The sequence below is a fragment of the Anomaloglossus baeobatrachus genome, unplaced genomic scaffold (assembly GCF_048569485.1).
Source record: "Anomaloglossus baeobatrachus isolate aAnoBae1 unplaced genomic scaffold, aAnoBae1.hap1 Scaffold_3995, whole genome shotgun sequence".
Classification (NCBI taxonomy): domain Eukaryota; kingdom Metazoa; phylum Chordata; class Amphibia; order Anura; family Aromobatidae; genus Anomaloglossus; species Anomaloglossus baeobatrachus.
The window spans coordinates 19762-43172 of NW_027443332.1; the positions used below are offsets into that span (position 1 = coordinate 19762).

Below are 23411 nucleotides of genomic sequence, written 5' to 3' on the forward strand. Positions count from 1 at the left end.
TTCCGTCTCTTCATGTTGTGCACAGTTCAAACGGAAAATACATCAACAGGCAGACTACAGAAAAGCTTACTATCAAAGGTTAGAGGGGGGCTTTCTCAGAGGGCTTTTTACAGTTTTTCTATTCCCAATTAGCCGTTTAAGTGTACTTATTGAAAGTAGTAATTCTTTCATAGGCCGCCCTTTCTTAGTATTTGACGTTCCTTATATTGCGGTATGAGGCTTCGCAGTAGGTTGCAAACATTCATCACCCATGACTTTCCCCAATTGAGCTCAGAAGCTCAATGTCTATCATGACCTCTCTTTTAGAATGTCCAAGAGCAAGCAAACTATTCCTCCAGGAGAGGGCGCCAACAGACTACTAAAGAGATCATCATTACTCAAAGAAAACCCCAAAAACCAATGCATGATAGGAATAAACAGGTAACTTTCTTTGGAGTGGAAGCGGAGAGATCGCACCAGATGCCAATTCTAGATGTTATCACACCTGTGGTCACTGCAGCAGCAGGTGAATCCACTTTGTCCAAAAGGGATCTATTCCATTCAATTGCAAATGATCTAGATAAGACAGAGAACTGCAGCACGGGGACATAGCCGAGTTGGTCAGGTTGAGTGGTGATGAGTTTGCTATTTGGATGAATAAAGAAAGTCAAAAGTGTGAAAGATAAAAAACAAAAGGAGGAAGTGTGAAAAGTGAATGGGCCAAATTGAGGTGCATATGAAGACGTATGCTTTCTTCCAATTCATTAAATCGGGCTAATATGAATCAGGTGAATTGAGTTCTGCTTTTGGAAACTGGGTTAAGAAGGGGTGCACCGTTCCTGGAGGTACTGCAATACCAGGTCAATGCGTGGAGTGGACAGAGCAAGCTCTTTTTCCATCTCCCTGTTCTAAAAATCCATTTAATATATGGTCCCCAGATAGGGGACGTATCAGATATTAAACTGATAAGAACAGATACTACACTTGATCTTAGCCAAAAGGCCGAGAAGCGATAACCAGAATTGGTTTGGGCCTCGAGTGGCACCCTGGCCTATGCCGGACACATCTTAGGGAGAGAGAGCGAGAGGGAGACAAACCCACGCCTACACAAGACATTTTGTCACCCAAGCCAACCCTTGAAAAGGCTGCTTTGCAGAGCCAAAACAAGAAGAATGGTGCGTTTTGCAGCCGCCGCCCACTGCAATGAATCTGAATAACTCCTCCTTTAGGGCGCAAGCAACTCCCCTCCCCCTTGCAGTCTTTCCAATTCACGATACAAAAAGACGGACAGGACAGGTTGCCTGACTTTCCGTCACTGCCACCCTTTGCCATCCTTACCCGTAGAAAGCCCTTTCATCATCCCCAAACCCTAATCTTTTCCCTTTCCTTCCCAGCCCCCAAACCCTGCCCTCTGTACCTTTCTCACCACCCGCTTCCCTTCTCCTGTCATCCCCCTACCACCCGGGAAAAAAAGAGATTGCCCCCTCCTTCCACTAGCCCACCCTCCCACCCAAAGAACAACTTCTTCTGCGCAGCTTGTTTTCTAGGCAGCAGCGCTATTGTGATGTCATCGGGGGGCATTGTGACAAGCCGCCAGTGTTCCGTCTCTTCATGTTGTGCACAGTTCAAACGGAAAATACATCAACAGGCAGACTACAGAAAAGCTTACTATCAAAGGTTAGAGGGGGGCTTTCTCAGAGGGCTTTTTACAGTTTTTCTATTCCCAATTAGCCGTTTAAGTGTACTTATTGAAAGTAGTAATTCTTTCATAGGCCGCCCTTTCTTAGTATTTGACGTTCCTTATATTGCGGTATGAGGCTTCGCAGTAGGTTGCAAACATTCATCACCCATGACTTTCCCCAATTGAGCTCAGAAGCTCAATGTCTATCATGACCTCTCTTTTAGAATGTCCAAGAGCAAGCAAACTATTCCTCCAGGAGAGGGCGCCAACAGACTACTAAAGAGATCATCATTACTCAAAGAAAACCCCAAAAACCAATGCATGATAGGAATAAACAGGTAACTTTCTTTGGAGTGGAAGCGGAGAGATCGCACCAGATGCCAATTCTAGATGTTATCACACCTGTGGTCACTGCAGCAGCAGGTGAATCCACTTTGTCCAAAAGGGATCTATTCCATTCAATTGCAAATGATCTAGATAAGACAGAGAACTGCAGCACGGGGACATAGCCGAGTTGGTCAGGTTGAGTGGTGATGAGTTTGCTATTTGGATGAATAAAGAAAGTCAAAAGTGTGAAAGATAAAAAACAAAAGGAGGAAGTGTGAAAAGTGAATGGGCCAAATTGAGGTGCATATGAAGACGTATGCTTTCTTCCAATTCATTAAATCGGGCTAATATGAATCAGGTGAATTGAGTTCTGCTTTTGGAAACTGGGTTAAGAAGGGGTGCACCGTTCCTGGAGGTACTGCAATACCAGGTCAATGCGTGGAGTGGACAGAGCAAGCTCTTTTTCCATCTCCCTGTTCTAAAAATCCATTTAATATATGGTCCCCAGATAGGGGACGTATCAGATATTAAACTGATAAGAACAGATACTACACTTGATCTTAGCCAAAAGGCCGAGAAGCGATAACCAGAATTGGTTTGGGCCTCGAGTGGCACCCTGGCCTATGCCGGACACATCTTAGGGAGAGAGAGCGAGAGGGAGACAAACCCACGCCTACACAAGACATTTTGTCACCCAAGCCAACCCTTGAAAAGGCTGCTTTGCAGAGCCAAAACAAGAAGAATGGTGCGTTTTGCAGCCGCCGCCCACTGCAATGAATCTGAATAACTCCTCCTTTAGGGCGCAAGCAACTCCCCTCCCCCTTGCAGTCTTTCCAATTCACGATACAAAAAGACGGACAGGACAGGTTGCCTGACTTTCCGTCACTGCCACCCTTTGCCATCCTTACCCGTAGAAAGCCCTTTCATCATCCCCAAACCCTAATCTTTTCCCTTTCCTTCCCAGCCCCCAAACCCTGCCCTCTGTACCTTTCTCACCACCCGCTTCCCTTCTCCTGTCATCCCCCTACCACCCGGGAAAAAAAGAGATTGCCCCCTCCTTCCACTAGCCCACCCTCCCACCCAAAGAACAACTTCTTCTGCGCAGCTTGTTTTCTAGGCAGCAGCGCTATTGTGATGTCATCGGGGGGCATTGTGACAAGCCGCCAGTGTTCCGTCTCTTCATGTTGTGCACAGTTCAAACGGAAAATACATCAACAGGCAGACTACAGAAAAGCTTACTATCAAAGGTTAGAGGGGGGCTTTCTCAGAGGGCTTTTTACAGTTTTTCTATTCCCAATTAGCCGTTTAAGTGTACTTATTGAAAGTAGTAATTCTTTCATAGGCCGCCCTTTCTTAGTATTTGACGTTCCTTATATTGCGGTATGAGGCTTCGCAGTAGGTTGCAAACATTCATCACCCATGACTTTCCCCAATTGAGCTCAGAAGCTCAATGTCTATCATGACCTCTCTTTTAGAATGTCCAAGAGCAAGCAAACTATTCCTCCAGGAGAGGGCGCCAACAGACTACTAAAGAGATCATCATTACTCAAAGAAAACCCCAAAAACCAATGCATGATAGGAATAAACAGGTAACTTTCTTTGGAGTGGAAGCGGAGAGATCGCACCAGATGCCAATTCTAGATGTTATCACACCTGTGGTCACTGCAGCAGCAGGTGAATCCACTTTGTCCAAAAGGGATCTATTCCATTCAATTGCAAATGATCTAGATAAGACAGAGAACTGCAGCACGGGGACATAGCCGAGTTGGTCAGGTTGAGTGGTGATGAGTTTGCTATTTGGATGAATAAAGAAAGTCAAAAGTGTGAAAGATAAAAAACAAAAGGAGGAAGTGTGAAAAGTGAATGGGCCAAATTGAGGTGCATATGAAGACGTATGCTTTCTTCCAATTCATTAAATCGGGCTAATATGAATCAGGTGAATTGAGTTCTGCTTTTGGAAACTGGGTTAAGAAGGGGTGCACCGTTCCTGGAGGTACTGCAATACCAGGTCAATGCGTGGAGTGGACAGAGCAAGCTCTTTTTCCATCTCCCTGTTCTAAAAATCCATTTAATATATGGTCCCCAGATAGGGGACGTATCAGATATTAAACTGATAAGAACAGATACTACACTTGATCTTAGCCAAAAGGCCGAGAAGCGATAACCAGAATTGGTTTGGGCCTCGAGTGGCACCCTGGCCTATGCCGGACACATCTTAGGGAGAGAGAGCGAGAGGGAGACAAACCCACGCCTACACAAGACATTTTGTCACCCAAGCCAACCCTTGAAAAGGCTGCTTTGCAGAGCCAAAACAAGAAGAATGGTGCGTTTTGCAGCCGCCGCCCACTGCAATGAATCTGAATAACTCCTCCTTTAGGGCGCAAGCAACTCCCCTCCCCCTTGCAGTCTTTCCAATTCACGATACAAAAAGACGGACAGGACAGGTTGCCTGACTTTCCGTCACTGCCACCCTTTGCCATCCTTACCCGTAGAAAGCCCTTTCATCATCCCCAAACCCTAATCTTTTCCCTTTCCTTCCCAGCCCCCAAACCCTGCCCTCTGTACCTTTCTCACCACCCGCTTCCCTTCTCCTGTCATCCCCCTACCACCCGGGAAAAAAAGAGATTGCCCCCTCCTTCCACTAGCCCACCCTCCCACCCAAAGAACAACTTCTTCTGCGCAGCTTGTTTTCTAGGCAGCAGCGCTATTGTGATGTCATCGGGGGGCATTGTGACAAGCCGCCAGTGTTCCGTCTCTTCATGTTGTGCACAGTTCAAACGGAAAATACATCAACAGGCAGACTACAGAAAAGCTTACTATCAAAGGTTAGAGGGGGGCTTTCTCAGAGGGCTTTTTACAGTTTTTCTATTCCCAATTAGCCGTTTAAGTGTACTTATTGAAAGTAGTAATTCTTTCATAGGCCGCCCTTTCTTAGTATTTGACGTTCCTTATATTGCGGTATGAGGCTTCGCAGTAGGTTGCAAACATTCATCACCCATGACTTTCCCCAATTGAGCTCAGAAGCTCAATGTCTATCATGACCTCTCTTTTAGAATGTCCAAGAGCAAGCAAACTATTCCTCCAGGAGAGGGCGCCAACAGACTACTAAAGAGATCATCATTACTCAAAGAAAACCCCAAAAACCAATGCATGATAGGAATAAACAGGTAACTTTCTTTGGAGTGGAAGCGGAGAGATCGCACCAGATGCCAATTCTAGATGTTATCACACCTGTGGTCACTGCAGCAGCAGGTGAATCCACTTTGTCCAAAAGGGATCTATTCCATTCAATTGCAAATGATCTAGATAAGACAGAGAACTGCAGCACGGGGACATAGCCGAGTTGGTCAGGTTGAGTGGTGATGAGTTTGCTATTTGGATGAATAAAGAAAGTCAAAAGTGTGAAAGATAAAAAACAAAAGGAGGAAGTGTGAAAAGTGAATGGGCCAAATTGAGGTGCATATGAAGACGTATGCTTTCTTCCAATTCATTAAATCGGGCTAATATGAATCAGGTGAATTGAGTTCTGCTTTTGGAAACTGGGTTAAGAAGGGGTGCACCGTTCCTGGAGGTACTGCAATACCAGGTCAATGCGTGGAGTGGACAGAGCAAGCTCTTTTTCCATCTCCCTGTTCTAAAAATCCATTTAATATATGGTCCCCAGATAGGGGACGTATCAGATATTAAACTGATAAGAACAGATACTACACTTGATCTTAGCCAAAAGGCCGAGAAGCGATAACCAGAATTGGTTTGGGCCTCGAGTGGCACCCTGGCCTATGCCGGACACATCTTAGGGAGAGAGAGCGAGAGGGAGACAAACCCACGCCTACACAAGACATTTTGTCACCCAAGCCAACCCTTGAAAAGGCTGCTTTGCAGAGCCAAAACAAGAAGAATGGTGCGTTTTGCAGCCGCCGCCCACTGCAATGAATCTGAATAACTCCTCCTTTAGGGCGCAAGCAACTCCCCTCCCCCTTGCAGTCTTTCCAATTCACGATACAAAAAGACGGACAGGACAGGTTGCCTGACTTTCCGTCACTGCCACCCTTTGCCATCCTTACCCGTAGAAAGCCCTTTCATCATCCCCAAACCCTAATCTTTTCCCTTTCCTTCCCAGCCCCCAAACCCTGCCCTCTGTACCTTTCTCACCACCCGCTTCCCTTCTCCTGTCATCCCCCTACCACCCGGGAAAAAAAGAGATTGCCCCCTCCTTCCACTAGCCCACCCTCCCACCCAAAGAACAACTTCTTCTGCGCAGCTTGTTTTCTAGGCAGCAGCGCTATTGTGATGTCATCGGGGGGCATTGTGACAAGCCGCCAGTGTTCCGTCTCTTCATGTTGTGCACAGTTCAAACGGAAAATACATCAACAGGCAGACTACAGAAAAGCTTACTATCAAAGGTTAGAGGGGGGCTTTCTCAGAGGGCTTTTTACAGTTTTTCTATTCCCAATTAGCCGTTTAAGTGTACTTATTGAAAGTAGTAATTCTTTCATAGGCCGCCCTTTCTTAGTATTTGACGTTCCTTATATTGCGGTATGAGGCTTCGCAGTAGGTTGCAAACATTCATCACCCATGACTTTCCCCAATTGAGCTCAGAAGCTCAATGTCTATCATGACCTCTCTTTTAGAATGTCCAAGAGCAAGCAAACTATTCCTCCAGGAGAGGGCGCCAACAGACTACTAAAGAGATCATCATTACTCAAAGAAAACCCCAAAAACCAATGCATGATAGGAATAAACAGGTAACTTTCTTTGGAGTGGAAGCGGAGAGATCGCACCAGATGCCAATTCTAGATGTTATCACACCTGTGGTCACTGCAGCAGCAGGTGAATCCACTTTGTCCAAAAGGGATCTATTCCATTCAATTGCAAATGATCTAGATAAGACAGAGAACTGCAGCACGGGGACATAGCCGAGTTGGTCAGGTTGAGTGGTGATGAGTTTGCTATTTGGATGAATAAAGAAAGTCAAAAGTGTGAAAGATAAAAAACAAAAGGAGGAAGTGTGAAAAGTGAATGGGCCAAATTGAGGTGCATATGAAGACGTATGCTTTCTTCCAATTCATTAAATCGGGCTAATATGAATCAGGTGAATTGAGTTCTGCTTTTGGAAACTGGGTTAAGAAGGGGTGCACCGTTCCTGGAGGTACTGCAATACCAGGTCAATGCGTGGAGTGGACAGAGCAAGCTCTTTTTCCATCTCCCTGTTCTAAAAATCCATTTAATATATGGTCCCCAGATAGGGGACGTATCAGATATTAAACTGATAAGAACAGATACTACACTTGATCTTAGCCAAAAGGCCGAGAAGCGATAACCAGAATTGGTTTGGGCCTCGAGTGGCACCCTGGCCTATGCCGGACACATCTTAGGGAGAGAGAGCGAGAGGGAGACAAACCCACGCCTACACAAGACATTTTGTCACCCAAGCCAACCCTTGAAAAGGCTGCTTTGCAGAGCCAAAACAAGAAGAATGGTGCGTTTTGCAGCCGCCGCCCACTGCAATGAATCTGAATAACTCCTCCTTTAGGGCGCAAGCAACTCCCCTCCCCCTTGCAGTCTTTCCAATTCACGATACAAAAAGACGGACAGGACAGGTTGCCTGACTTTCCGTCACTGCCACCCTTTGCCATCCTTACCCGTAGAAAGCCCTTTCATCATCCCCAAACCCTAATCTTTTCCCTTTCCTTCCCAGCCCCCAAACCCTGCCCTCTGTACCTTTCTCACCACCCGCTTCCCTTCTCCTGTCATCCCCCTACCACCCGGGAAAAAAAGAGATTGCCCCCTCCTTCCACTAGCCCACCCTCCCACCCAAAGAACAACTTCTTCTGCGCAGCTTGTTTTCTAGGCAGCAGCGCTATTGTGATGTCATCGGGGGGCATTGTGACAAGCCGCCAGTGTTCCGTCTCTTCATGTTGTGCACAGTTCAAACGGAAAATACATCAACAGGCAGACTACAGAAAAGCTTACTATCAAAGGTTAGAGGGGGGCTTTCTCAGAGGGCTTTTTACAGTTTTTCTATTCCCAATTAGCCGTTTAAGTGTACTTATTGAAAGTAGTAATTCTTTCATAGGCCGCCCTTTCTTAGTATTTGACGTTCCTTATATTGCGGTATGAGGCTTCGCAGTAGGTTGCAAACATTCATCACCCATGACTTTCCCCAATTGAGCTCAGAAGCTCAATGTCTATCATGACCTCTCTTTTAGAATGTCCAAGAGCAAGCAAACTATTCCTCCAGGAGAGGGCGCCAACAGACTACTAAAGAGATCATCATTACTCAAAGAAAACCCCAAAAACCAATGCATGATAGGAATAAACAGGTAACTTTCTTTGGAGTGGAAGCGGAGAGATCGCACCAGATGCCAATTCTAGATGTTATCACACCTGTGGTCACTGCAGCAGCAGGTGAATCCACTTTGTCCAAAAGGGATCTATTCCATTCAATTGCAAATGATCTAGATAAGACAGAGAACTGCAGCACGGGGACATAGCCGAGTTGGTCAGGTTGAGTGGTGATGAGTTTGCTATTTGGATGAATAAAGAAAGTCAAAAGTGTGAAAGATAAAAAACAAAAGGAGGAAGTGTGAAAAGTGAATGGGCCAAATTGAGGTGCATATGAAGACGTATGCTTTCTTCCAATTCATTAAATCGGGCTAATATGAATCAGGTGAATTGAGTTCTGCTTTTGGAAACTGGGTTAAGAAGGGGTGCACCGTTCCTGGAGGTACTGCAATACCAGGTCAATGCGTGGAGTGGACAGAGCAAGCTCTTTTTCCATCTCCCTGTTCTAAAAATCCATTTAATATATGGTCCCCAGATAGGGGACGTATCAGATATTAAACTGATAAGAACAGATACTACACTTGATCTTAGCCAAAAGGCCGAGAAGCGATAACCAGAATTGGTTTGGGCCTCGAGTGGCACCCTGGCCTATGCCGGACACATCTTAGGGAGAGAGAGCGAGAGGGAGACAAACCCACGCCTACACAAGACATTTTGTCACCCAAGCCAACCCTTGAAAAGGCTGCTTTGCAGAGCCAAAACAAGAAGAATGGTGCGTTTTGCAGCCGCCGCCCACTGCAATGAATCTGAATAACTCCTCCTTTAGGGCGCAAGCAACTCCCCTCCCCCTTGCAGTCTTTCCAATTCACGATACAAAAAGACGGACAGGACAGGTTGCCTGACTTTCCGTCACTGCCACCCTTTGCCATCCTTACCCGTAGAAAGCCCTTTCATCATCCCCAAACCCTAATCTTTTCCCTTTCCTTCCCAGCCCCCAAACCCTGCCCTCTGTACCTTTCTCACCACCCGCTTCCCTTCTCCTGTCATCCCCCTACCACCCGGGAAAAAAAGAGATTGCCCCCTCCTTCCACTAGCCCACCCTCCCACCCAAAGAACAACTTCTTCTGCGCAGCTTGTTTTCTAGGCAGCAGCGCTATTGTGATGTCATCGGGGGGCATTGTGACAAGCCGCCAGTGTTCCGTCTCTTCATGTTGTGCACAGTTCAAACGGAAAATACATCAACAGGCAGACTACAGAAAAGCTTACTATCAAAGGTTAGAGGGGGGCTTTCTCAGAGGGCTTTTTACAGTTTTTCTATTCCCAATTAGCCGTTTAAGTGTACTTATTGAAAGTAGTAATTCTTTCATAGGCCGCCCTTTCTTAGTATTTGACGTTCCTTATATTGCGGTATGAGGCTTCGCAGTAGGTTGCAAACATTCATCACCCATGACTTTCCCCAATTGAGCTCAGAAGCTCAATGTCTATCATGACCTCTCTTTTAGAATGTCCAAGAGCAAGCAAACTATTCCTCCAGGAGAGGGCGCCAACAGACTACTAAAGAGATCATCATTACTCAAAGAAAACCCCAAAAACCAATGCATGATAGGAATAAACAGGTAACTTTCTTTGGAGTGGAAGCGGAGAGATCGCACCAGATGCCAATTCTAGATGTTATCACACCTGTGGTCACTGCAGCAGCAGGTGAATCCACTTTGTCCAAAAGGGATCTATTCCATTCAATTGCAAATGATCTAGATAAGACAGAGAACTGCAGCACGGGGACATAGCCGAGTTGGTCAGGTTGAGTGGTGATGAGTTTGCTATTTGGATGAATAAAGAAAGTCAAAAGTGTGAAAGATAAAAAACAAAAGGAGGAAGTGTGAAAAGTGAATGGGCCAAATTGAGGTGCATATGAAGACGTATGCTTTCTTCCAATTCATTAAATCGGGCTAATATGAATCAGGTGAATTGAGTTCTGCTTTTGGAAACTGGGTTAAGAAGGGGTGCACCGTTCCTGGAGGTACTGCAATACCAGGTCAATGCGTGGAGTGGACAGAGCAAGCTCTTTTTCCATCTCCCTGTTCTAAAAATCCATTTAATATATGGTCCCCAGATAGGGGACGTATCAGATATTAAACTGATAAGAACAGATACTACACTTGATCTTAGCCAAAAGGCCGAGAAGCGATAACCAGAATTGGTTTGGGCCTCGAGTGGCACCCTGGCCTATGCCGGACACATCTTAGGGAGAGAGAGCGAGAGGGAGACAAACCCACGCCTACACAAGACATTTTGTCACCCAAGCCAACCCTTGAAAAGGCTGCTTTGCAGAGCCAAAACAAGAAGAATGGTGCGTTTTGCAGCCGCCGCCCACTGCAATGAATCTGAATAACTCCTCCTTTAGGGCGCAAGCAACTCCCCTCCCCCTTGCAGTCTTTCCAATTCACGATACAAAAAGACGGACAGGACAGGTTGCCTGACTTTCCGTCACTGCCACCCTTTGCCATCCTTACCCGTAGAAAGCCCTTTCATCATCCCCAAACCCTAATCTTTTCCCTTTCCTTCCCAGCCCCCAAACCCTGCCCTCTGTACCTTTCTCACCACCCGCTTCCCTTCTCCTGTCATCCCCCTACCACCCGGGAAAAAAAGAGGTTGCCCCCTCCTTCCACTAGCCCACCCTCCCACCCAAAGAACAACTTCTTCTGCGCAGCTTGTTTTCTAGGCAGCAGCGCTATTGTGATGTCATCGGGGGGCATTGTGACAAGCCGCCAGTGTTCCGTCTCTTCATGTTGTGCACAGTTCAAACGGAAAATACATCAACAGGCAGACTACAGAAAAGCTTACTATCAAAGGTTAGAGGGGGGCTTTCTCAGAGGGCTTTTTACAGTTTTTCTATTCCCAATTAGCCGTTTAAGTGTACTTATTGAAAGTAGTAATTCTTTCATAGGCCGCCCTTTCTTAGTATTTGACGTTCCTTATATTGCGGTATGAGGCTTCGCAGTAGGTTGCAAACATTCATCACCCATGACTTTCCCCAATTGAGCTCAGAAGCTCAATGTCTATCATGACCTCTCTTTTAGAATGTCCAAGAGCAAGCAAACTATTCCTCCAGGAGAGGGCGCCAACAGACTACTAAAGAGATCATCATTACTCAAAGAAAACCCCAAAAACCAATGCATGATAGGAATAAACAGGTAACTTTCTTTGGAGTGGAAGCGGAGAGATCGCACCAGATGCCAATTCTAGATGTTATCACACCTGTGGTCACTGCAGCAGCAGGTGAATCCACTTTGTCCAAAAGGGATCTATTCCATTCAATTGCAAATGATCTAGATAAGACAGAGAACTGCAGCACGGGGACATAGCCGAGTTGGTCAGGTTGAGTGGTGATGAGTTTGCTATTTGGATGAATAAAGAAAGTCAAAAGTGTGAAAGATAAAAAACAAAAGGAGGAAGTGTGAAAAGTGAATGGGCCAAATTGAGGTGCATATGAAGACGTATGCTTTCTTCCAATTCATTAAATCGGGCTAATATGAATCAGGTGAATTGAGTTCTGCTTTTGGAAACTGGGTTAAGAAGGGGTGCACCGTTCCTGGAGGTACTGCAATACCAGGTCAATGCGTGGAGTGGACAGAGCAAGCTCTTTTTCCATCTCCCTGTTCTAAAAATCCATTTAATATATGGTCCCCAGATAGGGGACGTATCAGATATTAAACTGATAAGAACAGATACTACACTTGATCTTAGCCAAAAGGCCGAGAAGCGATAACCAGAATTGGTTTGGGCCTCGAGTGGCACCCTGGCCTATGCCGGACACATCTTAGGGAGAGAGAGCGAGAGGGAGACAAACCCACGCCTACACAAGACATTTTGTCACCCAAGCCAACCCTTGAAAAGGCTGCTTTGCAGAGCCAAAACAAGAAGAATGGTGCGTTTTGCAGCCGCCGCCCACTGCAATGAATCTGAATAACTCCTCCTTTAGGGCGCAAGCAACTCCCCTCCCCCTTGCAGTCTTTCCAATTCACGATACAAAAAGACGGACAGGACAGGTTGCCTGACTTTCCGTCACTGCCACCCTTTGCCATCCTTACCCGTAGAAAGCCCTTTCATCATCCCCAAACCCTAATCTTTTCCCTTTCCTTCCCAGCCCCCAAACCCTGCCCTCTGTACCTTTCTCACCACCCGCTTCCCTTCTCCTGTCATCCCCCTACCACCCGGGAAAAAAAGAGATTGCCCCCTCCTTCCACTAGCCCACCCTCCCACCCAAAGAACAACTTCTTCTGCGCAGCTTGTTTTCTAGGCAGCAGCGCTATTGTGATGTCATCGGGGGGCATTGTGACAAGCCGCCAGTGTTCCGTCTCTTCATGTTGTGCACAGTTCAAACGGAAAATACATCAACAGGCAGACTACAGAAAAGCTTACTATCAAAGGTTAGAGGGGGGCTTTCTCAGAGGGCTTTTTACAGTTTTTCTATTCCCAATTAGCCGTTTAAGTGTACTTATTGAAAGTAGTAATTCTTTCATAGGCCGCCCTTTCTTAGTATTTGACGTTCCTTATATTGCGGTATGAGGCTTCGCAGTAGGTTGCAAACATTCATCACCCATGACTTTCCCCAATTGAGCTCAGAAGCTCAATGTCTATCATGACCTCTCTTTTAGAATGTCCAAGAGCAAGCAAACTATTCCTCCAGGAGAGGGCGCCAACAGACTACTAAAGAGATCATCATTACTCAAAGAAAACCCCAAAAACCAATGCATGATAGGAATAAACAGGTAACTTTCTTTGGAGTGGAAGCGGAGAGATCGCACCAGATGCCAATTCTAGATGTTATCACACCTGTGGTCACTGCAGCAGCAGGTGAATCCACTTTGTCCAAAAGGGATCTATTCCATTCAATTGCAAATGATCTAGATAAGACAGAGAACTGCAGCACGGGGACATAGCCGAGTTGGTCAGGTTGAGTGGTGATGAGTTTGCTATTTGGATGAATAAAGAAAGTCAAAAGTGTGAAAGATAAAAAACAAAAGGAGGAAGTGTGAAAAGTGAATGGGCCAAATTGAGGTGCATATGAAGACGTATGCTTTCTTCCAATTCATTAAATCGGGCTAATATGAATCAGGTGAATTGAGTTCTGCTTTTGGAAACTGGGTTAAGAAGGGGTGCACCGTTCCTGGAGGTACTGCAATACCAGGTCAATGCGTGGAGTGGACAGAGCAAGCTCTTTTTCCATCTCCCTGTTCTAAAAATCCATTTAATATATGGTCCCCAGATAGGGGACGTATCAGATATTAAACTGATAAGAACAGATACTACACTTGATCTTAGCCAAAAGGCCGAGAAGCGATAACCAGAATTGGTTTGGGCCTCGAGTGGCACCCTGGCCTATGCCGGACACATCTTAGGGAGAGAGAGCGAGAGGGAGACAAACCCACGCCTACACAAGACATTTTGTCACCCAAGCCAACCCTTGAAAAGGCTGCTTTGCAGAGCCAAAACAAGAAGAATGGTGCGTTTTGCAGCCGCCGCCCACTGCAATGAATCTGAATAACTCCTCCTTTAGGGCGCAAGCAACTCCCCTCCCCCTTGCAGTCTTTCCAATTCACGATACAAAAAGACGGACAGGACAGGTTGCCTGACTTTCCGTCACTGCCACCCTTTGCCATCCTTACCCGTAGAAAGCCCTTTCATCATCCCCAAACCCTAATCTTTTCCCTTTCCTTCCCAGCCCCCAAACCCTGCCCTCTGTACCTTTCTCACCACCCGCTTCCCTTCTCCTGTCATCCCCCTACCACCCGGGAAAAAAAGAGATTGCCCCCTCCTTCCACTAGCCCACCCTCCCACCCAAAGAACAACTTCTTCTGCGCAGCTTGTTTTCTAGGCAGCAGCGCTATTGTGATGTCATCGGGGGGCATTGTGACAAGCCGCCAGTGTTCCGTCTCTTCATGTTGTGCACAGTTCAAACGGAAAATACATCAACAGGCAGACTACAGAAAAGCTTACTATCAAAGGTTAGAGGGGGGCTTTCTCAGAGGGCTTTTTACAGTTTTTCTATTCCCAATTAGCCGTTTAAGTGTACTTATTGAAAGTAGTAATTCTTTCATAGGCCGCCCTTTCTTAGTATTTGACGTTCCTTATATTGCGGTATGAGGCTTCGCAGTAGGTTGCAAACATTCATCACCCATGACTTTCCCCAATTGAGCTCAGAAGCTCAATGTCTATCATGACCTCTCTTTTAGAATGTCCAAGAGCAAGCAAACTATTCCTCCAGGAGAGGGCGCCAACAGACTACTAAAGAGATCATCATTACTCAAAGAAAACCCCAAAAACCAATGCATGATAGGAATAAACAGGTAACTTTCTTTGGAGTGGAAGCGGAGAGATCGCACCAGATGCCAATTCTAGATGTTATCACACCTGTGGTCACTGCAGCAGCAGGTGAATCCACTTTGTCCAAAAGGGATCTATTCCATTCAATTGCAAATGATCTAGATAAGACAGAGAACTGCAGCACGGGGACATAGCCGAGTTGGTCAGGTTGAGTGGTGATGAGTTTGCTATTTGGATGAATAAAGAAAGTCAAAAGTGTGAAAGATAAAAAACAAAAGGAGGAAGTGTGAAAAGTGAATGGGCCAAATTGAGGTGCATATGAAGACGTATGCTTTCTTCCAATTCATTAAATCGGGCTAATATGAATCAGGTGAATTGAGTTCTGCTTTTGGAAACTGGGTTAAGAAGGGGTGCACCGTTCCTGGAGGTACTGCAATACCAGGTCAATGCGTGGAGTGGACAGAGCAAGCTCTTTTTCCATCTCCCTGTTCTAAAAATCCATTTAATATATGGTCCCCAGATAGGGGACGTATCAGATATTAAACTGATAAGAACAGATACTACACTTGATCTTAGCCAAAAGGCCGAGAAGCGATAACCAGAATTGGTTTGGGCCTCGAGTGGCACCCTGGCCTATGCCGGACACATCTTAGGGAGAGAGAGCGAGAGGGAGACAAACCCACGCCTACACAAGACATTTTGTCACCCAAGCCAACCCTTGAAAAGGCTGCTTTGCAGAGCCAAAACAAGAAGAATGGTGCGTTTTGCAGCCGCCGCCCACTGCAATGAATCTGAATAACTCCTCCTTTAGGGCGCAAGCAACTCCCCTCCCCCTTGCAGTCTTTCCAATTCACGATACAAAAAGACGGACAGGACAGGTTGCCTGACTTTCCGTCACTGCCACCCTTTGCCATCCTTACCCGTAGAAAGCCCTTTCATCATCCCCAAACCCTAATCTTTTCCCTTTCCTTCCCAGCCCCCAAACCCTGCCCTCTGTACCTTTCTCACCACCCGCTTCCCTTCTCCTGTCATCCCCCTACCACCCGGGAAAAAAAGAGATTGCCCCCTCCTTCCACTAGCCCACCCTCCCACCCAAAGAACAACTTCTTCTGCGCAGCTTGTTTTCTAGGCAGCAGCGCTATTGTGATGTCATCGGGGGGCATTGTGACAAGCCGCCAGTGTTCCGTCTCTTCATGTTGTGCACAGTTCAAACGGAAAATACATCAACAGGCAGACTACAGAAAAGCTTACTATCAAAGGTTAGAGGGGGGCTTTCTCAGAGGGCTTTTTACAGTTTTTCTATTCCCAATTAGCCGTTTAAGTGTACTTATTGAAAGTAGTAATTCTTTCATAGGCCGCCCTTTCTTAGTATTTGACGTTCCTTATATTGCGGTATGAGGCTTCGCAGTAGGTTGCAAACATTCATCACCCATGACTTTCCCCAATTGAGCTCAGAAGCTCAATGTCTATCATGACCTCTCTTTTAGAATGTCCAAGAGCAAGCAAACTATTCCTCCAGGAGAGGGCGCCAACAGACTACTAAAGAGATCATCATTACTCAAAGAAAACCCCAAAAACCAATGCATGATAGGAATAAACAGGTAACTTTCTTTGGAGTGGAAGCGGAGAGATCGCACCAGATGCCAATTCTAGATGTTATCACACCTGTGGTCACTGCAGCAGCAGGTGAATCCACTTTGTCCAAAAGGGATCTATTCCATTCAATTGCAAATGATCTAGATAAGACAGAGAACTGCAGCACGGGGACATAGCCGAGTTGGTCAGGTTGAGTGGTGATGAGTTTGCTATTTGGATGAATAAAGAAAGTCAAAAGTGTGAAAGATAAAAAACAAAAGGAGGAAGTGTGAAAAGTGAATGGGCCAAATTGAGGTGCATATGAAGACGTATGCTTTCTTCCAATTCATTAAATCGGGCTAATATGAATCAGGTGAATTGAGTTCTGCTTTTGGAAACTGGGTTAAGAAGGGGTGCACCGTTCCTGGAGGTACTGCAATACCAGGTCAATGCGTGGAGTGGACAGAGCAAGCTCTTTTTCCATCTCCCTGTTCTAAAAATCCATTTAATATATGGTCCCCAGATAGGGGACGTATCAGATATTAAACTGATAAGAACAGATACTACACTTGATCTTAGCCAAAAGGCCGAGAAGCGATAACCAGAATTGGTTTGGGCCTCGAGTGGCACCCTGGCCTATGCCGGACACATCTTAGGGAGAGAGAGCGAGAGGGAGACAAACCCACGCCTACACAAGACATTTTGTCACCCAAGCCAACCCTTGAAAAGGCTGCTTTGCAGAGCCAAAACAAGAAGAATGGTGCGTTTTGCAGCCGCCGCCCACTGCAATGAATCTGAATAACTCCTCCTTTAGGGCGCAAGCAACTCCCCTCCCCCTTGCAGTCTTTCCAATTCACGATACAAAAAGACGGACAGGACAGGTTGCCTGACTTTCCGTCACTGCCACCCTTTGCCATCCTTACCCGTAGAAAGCCCTTTCATCATCCCCAAACCCTAATCTTTTCCCTTTCCTTCCCAGCCCCCAAACCCTGCCCTCTGTACCTTTCTCACCACCCGCTTCCCTTCTCCTGTCATCCCCCTACCACCCGGGAAAAAAAGAGATTGCCCCCTCCTTCCACTAGCCCACCCTCCCACCCAAAGAACAACTTCTTCTGCGCAGCTTGTTTTCTAGGCAGCAGCGCTATTGTGATGTCATCGGGGGGCATTGTGACAAGCCGCCAGTGTTCCGTCTCTTCATGTTGTGCACAGTTCAAACGGAAAATACATCAACAGGCAGACTACAGAAAAGCTTACTATCAAAGGTTAGAGGGGGGCTTTCTCAGAGGGCTTTTTACAGTTTTTCTATTCCCAATTAGCCGTTTAAGTGTACTTATTGAAAGTAGTAATTCTTTCATAGGCCGCCCTTTCTTAGTATTTGACGTTCCTTATATTGCGGTATGAGGCTTCGCAGTAGGTTGCAAACATTCATCACCCATGACTTTCCCCAATTGAGCTCAGAAGCTCAATGTCTATCATGACCTCTCTTTTAGAATGTCCAAGAGCAAGCAAACTATTCCTCCAGGAGAGGGCGCCAACAGACTACTAAAGAGATCATCATTACTCAAAGAAAACCCCAAAAACCAATGCATGATAGGAATAAACAGGTAACTTTCTTTGGAGTGGAAGCGGAGAGATCGCACCAGATGCCAATTCTAGATGTTATCACACCTGTGGTCACTGCAGCAGCAGGTGAATCCACTTTGTCCAAAAGGGATCTATTCCATTCAATTGCAAATGATCTAGATAAGACAGAGAACTGCAGCACGGGGACATAGCCGAGTTGGTCAGGTTGAGTGGTGATGAGTTTGCTATTTGGATGAATAAAGAAAGTCAAAAGTGTGAAAGATAAAAAACAAAAGGAGGAAGTGTGAAAAGTGAATGGGCCAAATTGAGGTGCATATGAAGACGTATGCTTTCTTCCAATTCATTAAATCGGGCTAATATGAATCAGGTGAATTGAGTTCTGCTTTTGGAAACTGGGTTAAGAAGGGGTGCACCGTTCCTGGAGGTACTGCAATACCAGGTCAATGCGTGGAGTGGACAGAGCAAGCTCTTTTTCCATCTCCCTGTTCTAAAAATCCATTTAATATATGGTCCCCAGATAGGGGACGTATCAGATATTAAACTGATAAGAACAGATACTACACTTGATCTTAGCCAAAAGGCCGAGAAGCGATAACCAGAATTGGTTTGGGCCTCGAGTGGCACCCTGGCCTATGCCGGACACATCTTAGGGAGAGAGAGCGAGAGGGAGACAAACCCACGCCTACACAAGACATTTTGTCACCCAAGCCAACCCTTGAAAAGGCTGCTTTGCAGAGCCAAAACAAGAAGAATGGTGCGTTTTGCAGCCGCCGCCCACTGCAATGAATCTGAATAACTCCTCCTTTAGGGCGCAAGCAACTCCCCTCCCCCTTGCAGTCTTTCCAATTCACGATACAAAAAGACGGACAGGACAGGTTGCCTGACTTTCCGTCACTGCCACCCTTTGCCATCCTTACCCGTAGAAAGCCCTTTCATCATCCCCAAACCCTAATCTTTTCCCTTTCCTTCCCAGCCCCCAAACCCTGCCCTCTGTACCTTTCTCACCACCCGCTTCCCTTCTCCTGTCATCCCCCTACCACCCGGGAAAAAAAGAGATTGCCCCCTCCTTCCACTAGCCCACCCTCCCACCCAAAGAACAACTTCTTCTGCGCAGCTTGTTTTCTAGGCAGCAGCGCTATTGTGATGTCATCGGGGGGCATTGTGACAAGCCGCCAGTGTTCCGTCTCTTCATGTTGTGCACAGTTCAAACGGAAAATACATCAACAGGCAGACTACAGAAAAGCTTACTATCAAAGGTTAGAGGGGGGCTTTCTCAGAGGGCTTTTTACAGTTTTTCTATTCCCAATTAGCCGTTTAAGTGTACTTATTGAAAGTAGTAATTCTTTCATAGGCCGCCCTTTCTTAGTATTTGACGTTCCTTATATTGCGGTATGAGGCTTCGCAGTAGGTTGCAAACATTCATCACCCATGACTTTCCCCAATTGAGCTCAGAAGCTCAATGTCTATCATGACCTCTCTTTTAGAATGTCCAAGAGCAAGCAAACTATTCCTCCAGGAGAGGGCGCCAACAGACTACTAAAGAGATCATCATTACTCAAAGAAAACCCCAAAAACCAATGCATGATAGGAATAAACAGGTAACTTTCTTTGGAGTGGAAGCGGAGAGATCGCACCAGATGCCAATTCTAGATGTTATCACACCTGTGGTCACTGCAGCAGCAGGTGAATCCACTTTGTCCAAAAGGGATCTATTCCATTCAATTGCAAATGATCTAGATAAGACAGAGAACTGCAGCACGGGGACATAGCCGAGTTGGTCAGGTTGAGTGGTGATGAGTTTGCTATTTGGATGAATAAAGAAAGTCAAAAGTGTGAAAGATAAAAAACAAAAGGAGGAAGTGTGAAAAGTGAATGGGCCAAATTGAGGTGCATATGAAGACGTATGCTTTCTTCCAATTCATTAAATCGGGCTAATATGAATCAGGTGAATTGAGTTCTGCTTTTGGAAACTGGGTTAAGAAGGGGTGCACCGTTCCTGGAGGTACTGCAATACCAGGTCAATGCGTGGAGTGGACAGAGCAAGCTCTTTTTCCATCTCCCTGTTCTAAAAATCCATTTAATATATGGTCCCCAGATAGGGGACGTATCAGATATTAAACTGATAAGAACAGATACTACACTTGATCTTAGCCAAAAGGCCGAGAAGCGATAACCAGAATTGGTTTGGGCCTCGAGTGGCACCCTGGCCTATGCCGGACACATCTTAGGGAGAGAGAGCGAGAGGGAGACAAACCCACGCCTACACAAGACATTTTGTCACCCAAGCCAACCCTTGAAAAGGCTGCTTTGCAGAGCCAAAACAAGAAGAATGGTGCGTTTTGCAGCCGCCGCCCACTGCAATGAATCTGAATAACTCCTCCTTTAGGGCGCAAGCAACTCCCCTCCCCCTTGCAGTCTTTCCAATTCACGATACAAAAAGACGGACAGGACAGGTTGCCTGACTTTCCGTCACTGCCACCCTTTGCCATCCTTACCCGTAGAAAGCCCTTTCATCATCCCCAAACCCTAATCTTTTCCCTTTCCTTCCCAGCCCCCAAACCCTGCCCTCTGTACCTTTCTCACCACCCGCTTCCCTTCTCCTGTCATCCCCCTACCACCCGGGAAAAAAAGAGATTGCCCCCTCCTTCCACTAGCCCACCCTCCCACCCAAAGAACAACTTCTTCTGCGCAGCTTGTTTTCTAGGCAGCAGCGCTATTGTGATGTCATCGGGGGGCATTGTGACAAGCCGCCAGTGTTCCGTCTCTTCATGTTGTGCACAGTTCAAACGGAAAATACATCAACAGGCAGACTACAGAAAAGCTTACTATCAAAGGTTAGAGGGGGGCTTTCTCAGAGGGCTTTTTACAGTTTTTCTATTCCCAATTAGCCGTTTAAGTGTACTTATTGAAAGTAGTAATTCTTTCATAGGCCGCCCTTTCTTAGTATTTGACGTTCCTTATATTGCGGTATGAGGCTTCGCAGTAGGTTGCAAACATTCATCACCCATGACTTTCCCCAATTGAGCTCAGAAGCTCAATGTCTATCATGACCTCTCTTTTAGAATGTCCAAGAGCAAGCAAACTATTCCTCCAGGAGAGGGCGCCAACAGACTACTAAAGAGATCATCATTACTCAAAGAAAACCCCAAAAACCAATGCATGATAGGAATAAACAGGTAACTTTCTTTGGAGTGGAAGCGGAGAGATCGCACCAGATGCCAATTCTAGATGTTATCACACCTGTGGTCACTGCAGCAGCAGGTGAATCCACTTTGTCCAAAAGGGATCTATTCCATTCAATTGCAAATGATCTAGATAAGACAGAGAACTGCAGCACGGGGACATAGCCGAGTTGGTCAGGTTGAGTGGTGATGAGTTTGCTATTTGGATGAATAAAGAAAGTCAAAAGTGTGAAAGATAAAAAACAAAAGGAGGAAGTGTGAAAAGTGAATGGGCCAAATTGAGGTGCATATGAAGACGTATGCTTTCTTCCAATTCATTAAATCGGGCTAATATGAATCAGGTGAATTGAGTTCTGCTTTTGGAAACTGGGTTAAGAAGGGGTGCACCGTTCCTGGAGGTACTGCAATACCAGGTCAATGCGTGGAGTGGACAGAGCAAGCTCTTTTTCCATCTCCCTGTTCTAAAAATCCATTTAATATATGGTCCCCAGATAGGGGACGTATCAGATATTAAACTGATAAGAACAGATACTACACTTGATCTTAGCCAAAAGGCCGAGAAGCGATAACCAGAATTGGTTTGGGCCTCGAGTGGCACCCTGGCCTATGCCGGACACATCTTAGGGAGAGAGAGCGAGAGGGAGACAAACCCACGCCTACACAAGACATTTTGTCACCCAAGCCAACCCTTGAAAAGGCTGCTTTGCAGAGCCAAAACAAGAAGAATGGTGCGTTTTGCAGCCGCCGCCCACTGCAATGAATCTGAATAACTCCTCCTTTAGGGCGCAAGCAACTCCCCTCCCCCTTGCAGTCTTTCCAATTCACGATACAAAAAGACGGACAGGACAGGTTGCCTGACTTTCCGTCACTGCCACCCTTTGCCATCCTTACCCGTAGAAAGCCCTTTCATCATCCCCAAACCCTAATCTTTTCCCTTTCCTTCCCAGCCCCCAAACCCTGCCCTCTGTACCTTTCTCACCACCCGCTTCCCTTCTCCTGTCATCCCCCTACCACCCGGGAAAAAAAGAGATTGCCCCCTCCTTCCACTAGCCCACCCTCCCACCCAAAGAACAACTTCTTCTGCGCAGCTTGTTTTCTAGGCAGCAGCGCTATTGTGATGTCATCGGGGGGCATTGTGACAAGCCGCCAGTGTTCCGTCTCTTCATGTTGTGCACAGTTCAAACGGAAAATACATCAACAGGCAGACTACAGAAAAGCTTACTATCAAAGGTTAGAGGGGGGCTTTCTCAGAGGGCTTTTTACAGTTTTTCTATTCCCAATTAGCCGTTTAAGTGTACTTATTGAAAGTAGTAATTCTTTCATAGGCCGCCCTTTCTTAGTATTTGACGTTCCTTATATTGCGGTATGAGGCTTCGCAGTAGGTTGCAAACATTCATCACCCATGACTTTCCCCAATTGAGCTCAGAAGCTCAATGTCTATCATGACCTCTCTTTTAGAATGTCCAAGAGCAAGCAAACTATTCCTCCAGGAGAGGGCGCCAACAGACTACTAAAGAGATCATCATTACTCAAAGAAAACCCCAAAAACCAATGCATGATAGGAATAAACAGGTAACTTTCTTTGGAGTGGAAGCGGAGAGATCGCACCAGATGCCAATTCTAGATGTTATCACACCTGTGGTCACTGCAGCAGCAGGTGAATCCACTTTGTCCAAAAGGGATCTATTCCATTCAATTGCAAATGATCTAGATAAGACAGAGAACTGCAGCACGGGGACATAGCCGAGTTGGTCAGGTTGAGTGGTGATGAGTTTGCTATTTGGATGAATAAAGAAAGTCAAAAGTGTGAAAGATAAAAAACAAAAGGAGGAAGTGTGAAAAGTGAATGGGCCAAATTGAGGTGCATATGAAGACGTATGCTTTCTTCCAATTCATTAAATCGGGCTAATATGAATCAGGTGAATTGAGTTCTGCTTTTGGAAACTGGGTTAAGAAGGGGTGCACCGTTCCTGGAGGTACTGCAATACCAGGTCAATGCGTGGAGTGGACAGAGCAAGCTCTTTTTCCATCTCCCTGTTCTAAAAATCCATTTAATATATGGTCCCCAGATAGGGGACGTATCAGATATTAAACTGATAAGAACAGATACTACACTTGATCTTAGCCAAAAGGCCGAGAAGCGATAACCAGAATTGGTTTGGGCCTCGAGTGGCACCCTGGCCTATGCCGGACACATCTTAGGGAGAGAGAGCGAGAGGGAGACAAACCCACGCCTACACAAGACATTTTGTCACCCAAGCCAACCCTTGAAAAGGCTGCTTTGCAGAGCCAAAACAAGAAGAATGGTGCGTTTTGCAGCCGCCGCCCACTGCAATGAATCTGAATAACTCCTCCTTTAGGGCGCAAGCAACTCCCCTCCCCCTTGCAGTCTTTCCAATTCACGATACAAAAAGACGGACAGGACAGGTTGCCTGACTTTCCGTCACTGCCACCCTTTGCCATCCTTACCC

At 46.2% G+C, this 23411-nt stretch overlaps 15 non-coding genes across 15 annotated transcripts; all 15 read right to left on the reverse strand.

Annotated features, from left to right (window-relative positions):
* Positions 1–802: 802 nt before the first annotated feature.
* LOC142276594 (U2 spliceosomal RNA) lies at positions 803–993 on the reverse strand. The gene has a single exon (XR_012740022.1). It is a non-coding gene; the product is annotated as a U2 spliceosomal RNA (small nuclear RNA).
* A 1387-nt stretch (positions 994–2380) lies between these two features.
* Positions 2381–2571, reverse strand: LOC142276595 (U2 spliceosomal RNA). Its single transcript, XR_012740023.1, has one exon. It is a non-coding gene; the product is annotated as a U2 spliceosomal RNA (small nuclear RNA).
* Positions 2572–3958: 1387 nt separating this feature from the next.
* Positions 3959–4149, reverse strand: LOC142276597 (U2 spliceosomal RNA). Its single transcript, XR_012740025.1, has one exon. It is a non-coding gene; the product is annotated as a U2 spliceosomal RNA (small nuclear RNA).
* A 1387-nt stretch (positions 4150–5536) lies between these two features.
* On the reverse strand, positions 5537–5727 carry LOC142276599 (U2 spliceosomal RNA). Its single transcript, XR_012740026.1, has one exon. It is a non-coding gene; the product is annotated as a U2 spliceosomal RNA (small nuclear RNA).
* Positions 5728–7114: 1387 nt separating this feature from the next.
* LOC142276600 (U2 spliceosomal RNA) lies at positions 7115–7305 on the reverse strand. Its single transcript, XR_012740027.1, has one exon. It is a non-coding gene; the product is annotated as a U2 spliceosomal RNA (small nuclear RNA).
* Positions 7306–8692: 1387 nt separating this feature from the next.
* Positions 8693–8883, reverse strand: LOC142276601 (U2 spliceosomal RNA). The gene has a single exon (XR_012740028.1). It is a non-coding gene; the product is annotated as a U2 spliceosomal RNA (small nuclear RNA).
* Positions 8884–10270: 1387 nt separating this feature from the next.
* On the reverse strand, positions 10271–10461 carry LOC142276602 (U2 spliceosomal RNA). The gene has a single exon (XR_012740029.1). It is a non-coding gene; the product is annotated as a U2 spliceosomal RNA (small nuclear RNA).
* A 1387-nt stretch (positions 10462–11848) lies between these two features.
* Positions 11849–12039, reverse strand: LOC142276603 (U2 spliceosomal RNA). Its single transcript, XR_012740030.1, has one exon. It is a non-coding gene; the product is annotated as a U2 spliceosomal RNA (small nuclear RNA).
* A 1387-nt stretch (positions 12040–13426) lies between these two features.
* Positions 13427–13617, reverse strand: LOC142276605 (U2 spliceosomal RNA). The gene has a single exon (XR_012740031.1). It is a non-coding gene; the product is annotated as a U2 spliceosomal RNA (small nuclear RNA).
* Positions 13618–15004: 1387 nt separating this feature from the next.
* LOC142276606 (U2 spliceosomal RNA) lies at positions 15005–15195 on the reverse strand. The gene has a single exon (XR_012740032.1). It is a non-coding gene; the product is annotated as a U2 spliceosomal RNA (small nuclear RNA).
* Positions 15196–16582: 1387 nt separating this feature from the next.
* On the reverse strand, positions 16583–16773 carry LOC142276607 (U2 spliceosomal RNA). Its single transcript, XR_012740033.1, has one exon. It is a non-coding gene; the product is annotated as a U2 spliceosomal RNA (small nuclear RNA).
* A 1387-nt stretch (positions 16774–18160) lies between these two features.
* On the reverse strand, positions 18161–18351 carry LOC142276608 (U2 spliceosomal RNA). The gene has a single exon (XR_012740034.1). It is a non-coding gene; the product is annotated as a U2 spliceosomal RNA (small nuclear RNA).
* Positions 18352–19738: 1387 nt separating this feature from the next.
* Positions 19739–19929, reverse strand: LOC142276610 (U2 spliceosomal RNA). The gene has a single exon (XR_012740036.1). It is a non-coding gene; the product is annotated as a U2 spliceosomal RNA (small nuclear RNA).
* Positions 19930–21316: 1387 nt separating this feature from the next.
* Positions 21317–21507, reverse strand: LOC142276611 (U2 spliceosomal RNA). The gene has a single exon (XR_012740037.1). It is a non-coding gene; the product is annotated as a U2 spliceosomal RNA (small nuclear RNA).
* A 1387-nt stretch (positions 21508–22894) lies between these two features.
* On the reverse strand, positions 22895–23085 carry LOC142276612 (U2 spliceosomal RNA). The gene has a single exon (XR_012740038.1). It is a non-coding gene; the product is annotated as a U2 spliceosomal RNA (small nuclear RNA).
* Positions 23086–23411: the final 326 nt, after the last annotated feature.